We start from the raw sequence: 6,434 nt of genomic DNA, 5'->3' as shown, positions 1-6,434 counted from the left end.
TCCTGGGAAGCAACAACTCTGAAAAAGAGTTTGGGGTCGTGGTGGATAATCAGCTGAACACAAGCTCCCAGTGTGACTGTGGTCAAAAGGGCAACTGCCATCCTGGGATGCATAAAAACAGGGAGATCTAAATAGAAGTGGAGAGGTTACTTTACCTCTACATTTGGCACTGGTGCAACTGCTGCTGGAATCCCATGTCCACTGCTAGTACCCACAGTTCCAGAAGGAGGTTGGTAAATTCAGGAGGATTCAAAGATTAAAGGTTTAGAAAACCTGCCTTATGGCAAATGACTCAAATTGCTCAATCCATTTAGCTTAACGAAGAGAAGGTTAAGGGGTGAATTGATTCCAGTCTATAAGTACCTACATTGGGAACAGATTTATTTACTGGGCTCTTCAATCTAGCAGAGAAAGGCATAACCTGATCCAATGGCTGGAAGTTGAAGCTGGGCACGTTCAGACTGGAAATTAGGTGTAGATTTTTAACAGGGAGGGTAATTAACCATCTGAACAATTTACCAGGAGGTGTGGTGGATTCACCTTCACTGGTTATTTCTAAATCAAGGGTTTTCCAAAAAGCTCTGCTCTAGGAGAATAAGGTCACTGGCCTGTGCTATGCAGGAGGTCAGACTAGATGACCTCTGTCCCTTCGGGCCTTGGAACCCATGAATCTGCAATGGTACAGTTAGGATTCTGATCCAAAGCCCAGTGAACTCAATGGAAAAACTCCCATTGACTTCACTGGAGTTTACACCCAGACCTCAGGGCACTAACTGGATAGGCCCGACCTGTCAGTGTGCTGGGTCCTACCCTTGTCCCTGGTGGACATTTGCCCATGTTACAGAAACTCCTCACAGTCTGACACAAGTCCACAGCCAAGATCTCCGAGGAGCAGGAAGAGCGCAAGGGCCTGCAAGTCAGGGCTGCCGGGGCATACCAGGAATTGGAATAGTGGGAGGATAGCAGTGAATTGGCAGAGCTGTACATAGGAACCTTGCACATGGCCCCCTCTGCCAAACACCATCTGCCTCCCCCTCCCATACGTACTGAGCTCTTCTATACATTGAAAACACAACCTGTTGTCAGCTGGGCTTCACGAGATGTTCCCAGGAATCCCCATGTGAAACCAGTCGGACCAGGTACCCATCCTCCTTGTGCACCCCATATACACACACACACACATACACAGAGAGAGAGAGTCCCCCGTCTCATTAACAAGCTGAGGATGCATTTTCCACAACGGCGGTTCTCATTTATACGCCTTTTGTAAGGTGCCATCAGGGCAGGAAAATTCATCTGTGCTCCATAAACAGCTTGGCGTTGGTTAATGAGGGCATTGGTCTCAAGACCTCGCATCCCAGGATGGGAGAGCTGAACGCGCCCTTTCCGATGGGTTATTTTCAGCAGCATCTCTCCAGCTTCTCACAGGCTTTTGGGAAGCCACCTGAAGAAATGGGCTTCCGCTTTCCTCTGTGAAATCCAGCCCTCCTCAGTGCGGGTCTGTAGTTTGTTGGGGGGTGCAGCGGTTGTCTGAGTCTCTGTCCACAGGTGGGTGTCCAGGGCTTTCCACCTGGGCGTGCCCGTCCTTGTGGCTGTCTCTCCTGGATTAACCCTGTAGCCCTCAGAACAGCTCAGCTCTGACAGGGCTCAGCAGAGCCTTTCCTTAATGCTCCCCTCAAATTCAACTGCCCTTCCAGCCCCCTTCAAGTCACACATGTGCCAAGCAGAACAGAAGCCACATACTGCGTGGGGAGCAGGGGTTATTCATTTAACCAGCCGGCGTGATGCCTGCTTCTTGATTTAACAGTCTGGCCTTTCTTGCTGGCTCCCATGCCTAGCGGGATGCTTCCCGCCTGCACCTTTGTAGCTGAGCTGCTGGCCGGCACTTCGTTAATCCTTTAATTTTAGTGCTCAGTCCAGATGCTGGGGCTGGCTGGGGCTTTGCTAATGGCTTTAAACGGAAGCAAACTCCATGGACCCAGTTAGAACAGGTACCTTTCTGTCCAGGAGCCTTAGCATCTGATCCTTGGCAGGGTGGGGGTGGATCTGGGACTTGGGGGGATCATAGCAGCCTCTGGTTTATTTGGAGCAATGTGGTAGATCTTCTATAACTGGGGAAAGAAGGATTGGGGCTGATCTTTGAGCTGGCCAGAACCAGGCCTCCCCAGGTAGCAGACCTCAGCCCAGACTGTGTGAAGTTGTCTCAGACCATTTGGCCTTGATTCTCCTCTAGCTGGCATTGGCCTAAAGCAGGGGTGATGCATTGGAGATGAGAGAGATCAGACTCAGGACTCCACCGGGTTGTATGGCTTATTAAAAACTCGTGAGCCATGACCCTGCACCGCGCCCAGCCAGCCGCTGCCCTGCCCTCCCTGCAGACCCCATCCCAGGAAGGCCAGATGGAGACAGGATTCCAGTGTCCAGTTCACCTGCTTGGTAGTAAAAAGCAGCACCAACACCCCAGCTCCAGCCACCCCTCATAGTTAGTGAGCTGGGAACCCTGCCTCCTGTTCCTGCCCAAGATAGCAGCCATCCATACAGAGTTACCCAGAAACATATCGCACCACTGCCGGGTGAGGCCCCCATAGGCTTGTAAGCCTCTCCCCCAGGCTCAGGCAATGAGCACCATAGGGTGATGCTGGGCTCGAGTGGAGCCATGGGAGTGTACTGATGAGGAAGGGAAGGAAAAAGGCATCTGCAACTCACTGGCCTCATAAAGGCAGCCTGTGCCAGGCCATGAAGAGAGGCTCTCATGTCTAGCTGGATATGACGGGATTTCAATGGGCTCCAGGTGTGGATAATGACGAGGCCTTGGGCTAGCAGCAGTCGCTAATATGATCCAAACTCAGCAGCTGTCCACTGAAGCTAACCCACAAGCACCTTCTGCGCTCTTCCTGTGGCCACAGTCACCTGGTTTGCTAGCCCAGCCTGGCTGGCCAGAGTGAGCTGTATTGGAATGAAATTCAAGATCAGTTCCAGGCTATTCAATGACTCGCAAGCATTGATTTGCCCCACCCATGCCAGACCAGCCTGTTAGGACCTTCTTTAAGCCCCAATTAAACCTGGCTCCTAAACACAGTAAAAACTCCAGAGCAGACAAGACCTCAGAACGTGTAGAAAGTCCTCGCACCTGAAAAGGGACATCTAATTCCTCTAGGGACTGGCCAGTCAGACTCAGGGAAAGGGCTAACAGACAACCAAGGGTGCAAGGACTGAAAAGATTGGACTACCTGGAGTAGGGAGGAAATGAACACATACTCGAGGAACTGACAGGAAGGAACAGATGCTGCTCTGAAGCTCTTCTCCTAGCACCAGAACAACCAGAAAAACAGCACACTTAAAACTGATAGAAGGAAATATTTTGCACAACACAAAATTAGCCTGTGGAACTCCTTGCCACAAGATCACAGGAGCTTAGCAGCAGTCAATGAAGGATTAGATATTTAGCAGGAAAATGAGAATGTCCATGATTACTTTAAACAGAACTAAAGAATAAGGGCTATAAATCCTTCTGCTTCAAGGCAAAAGTTGACCACGTGCTGCCTGGGAACTTCCCGGATGGACAAGTTGGTCCGTCCGTGCCCAGGATGGGGATTCTTGTGCCTCAATCTGAGTCAGACTGCCCCCTGGTTGGAGGAGGTGTGTGCTTCTGTCTAGAATGAGGTTCTAGGATGTAACAAACTGGAATGCAGCAGCACGTTGCAAGTTTACACACTTCCTCTTCCCTTTTAATTACAGCAACAAAAGTGCAAATATCAGTGCTAGAACCCCGGGATCCTCTTGATGAGACTCACACTCATTCCAGCCTGACAGCAGTGAAGTCTGGGTTTAGGACTATATCATTTGACTCAGGACTGACTCAGATGGAAAAGAGATTTGAAAACAGCTGCTGCCCGCAAGCATCATCAACCATCGCACAATGCTTCACTGCTATTGACATGCTAAGGGCAAAGCTCTCCAGGGGCTGTGAATGCTTAGCATCCTCATCAGCCCACTTCCCCTGGGGCAGCATGTCTTGTCAGTTATCAAGTAACCAGCAGACCAGTTTAGTCTGAAGTGAGGACTGCAGACACCACCACCTTCGAAACTACTCAGAGGATGCTCATTGCTAACATGAACATGGCCAAGGCGTTCTGATCCTCGATGGATGCTGGAGTCCTGCGTGTAGCACCAAGAGGCAGAACAGCAACATGGACTGTGGAAACAAACCTCCAACATCTTGTCTCCACACCAAGGACAGTTTAGAAAAATTCAACACTGTGGCAACATTGGGAGCCGTGGCATCGATGGGGTTTTCAGCTGCCAACGCTACGGTTTACAGCTAATCCTGCTGGGAACAAGTCTGGTCAATGCAGCTTAAAAGCAACGTGATCAGCTGAAAACCAGCCATCACTAGGTCTCCCTGCACTGCAAACAGGGCTGGGGAAGATGGAGCCTTATCGTCCTTCGTCTCTGCAGGGCATTGTCCCAGCCACAAAGTTCACATTTGACGCTGTTACGGGGCTGGGGGTGACTTGCGCCAGCAGTGACTGCATGGTTCCCAGAGAAAAGGGGGCTTCTCAGGACCATGTGTCGGGAGGGCTCCTGGACAGGACATTGCTCTGCCTCCAACCTACACAATGTGTCCAGCATTTCGCATTGGCCACAAAACACTCTTCCACTGGAAAATGCTGCATTGCATTGTTGAATTCCAAATGTTTTGCACAAGTGTATCGATTTCATTGAAATCTGACGACAAATTTTCCAAGTGTTTTGACAGAGCACTTCGACCTTAGCAAACGAAGCGTCTCCATCCCACCCGTGGCTGCTGGCCTGACCCTTCGGCCCAGGAGAGAAGGGCACTGCACCCAGAGTCCGGCTCAAGCCCTTTTCTCAGGGTGTCAGCTTTATTTCTTCCCCACAGAGCTAGTACAGTACATCAGTCATCCCTTCCTCCTCGCACAAGGTCTTCTGCAAGGGCCTATCGGTTTCCTACGTTTCCACTTTACAGGCCACTTCTTTGTGAGTCACCCTGAGTACAGCCTGCTTCCTGTAGCTCATCCTTTTACCCAGGGGCTTCCTGCCACAACCTCTCCCTTCCGGCAGCTCTTCCTCCAACAGGGCCACATGCTGGCTTTTCTGGTCCCCTGCTCCCTAGCTGATCAGTCCCTGCTGGGAGGTAGCTGATCTGTCACAGGTGAGGCTTGGCCCAGCTCCCCTTAAATGTTTAAATGAAATTTTGTGGGAAATGTCAAATATGTCACTGCCTATTTCAATCTGAGATGAAAGGACATTTTGCAATGTCGACATCTCCCATGGAATCGAGATTCTGCCCTTCGACAGTTCTAATTCACAGCTCCTGCCCAGCCCAAGGTCGCTCTCTCTGCTCACCAGCTGCCTGCATGCAAAATCCTACGAGTGGATGTGGCAGAGATGGGTCCCAGGGGCCTTAAACCAGGCCTAGAACTGGCCAAATGGTGCTCTGCCCAGCCCTCCGCCTGGCCGTCGTCAGAGGGGGCATACCAGGGTGGGCAGGATGTGTGGTTAGAGTGCTCTATGCTGCAGCTGTTCACCGAGGGGGGTCCACTGCAGCCCAAGCAAGAGTTAGAGCAGCCCTGAGGCCTCTCTAACATGCTGAGGGCCAGGCAGGCACTTGCCTACTCAGTGACCAGGGGAGCACATAGCTTAAAGCCACACACCCCTCTGGTTCCTGGGCTGAGCACAGGGACAGAGGAGCTGAGAAGTGGCACCATTCTATGGGTGTCCCATGGGGTCTTCCACTTCACAGGTCAGACTTTGTGATGCCACCTGTATAAAGACTCTGGCCAGTCTATTCCTGTTTTCTATATACGCAGGTCAGGCACCAGCATGTCTTAGCGCCCTCCGGCTGCTACAATGGGCTTTATTTCAGTATGCTAACCCCCAGCATGGGAGGCTTTCCAGGTGACACTTCTGCATCGGGATTAATAGTCTGTTTCTCCAGGAAACCCAAGTCAAGCTGCCAGGCCTGGTGAAAAGGCAGGCAAAGGGGCTGCACTTGAGGATCACGCACTAATCACTCTAACACTTAACTGGCACATCACACACCTTTCTCCCCCACACTGCCTCCCCTCTGATTCAGCCCCAGAGCCCCGCCCTCTCCCGCGTGCACCCCAGGAGGAATTGCTTCAGCTCTCAGCAGTAGTAGGCTATTATCCCTCTCCCTCAGCTGGCCCGGAGGATAGGTGACCCGCTGAGACCTGGCCCAGAGCCGCAGCTCAGCCGGGCCGAGGTGCGCCAGGGGTCCCGGGAGCTCTGTACTTTGGCCCTAGCGGACCCAGACCTCCTGCCCCGAGAGGGACCCGCCTGCCCAGCGCTTGGAGATCGGCCGGCGAAGGGCGCTGCTCTCACTGGCGGAGGCTCCGGCCGGCCCCTCTCCCCCGTCACGTGGGCGGGGAAGGCGCCCGGCTCCCTGC

The sequence above is a fragment of the Gopherus evgoodei genome, chromosome 8, assembly GCF_007399415.2.
Source record: "Gopherus evgoodei ecotype Sinaloan lineage chromosome 8, rGopEvg1_v1.p, whole genome shotgun sequence".
In the NCBI taxonomy this organism is placed as follows: domain Eukaryota; kingdom Metazoa; phylum Chordata; order Testudines; family Testudinidae; genus Gopherus; species Gopherus evgoodei.
The sequence above is the reverse complement of the archived record's forward strand: the minus strand, read 5'-3'. Positions refer to the sequence as shown.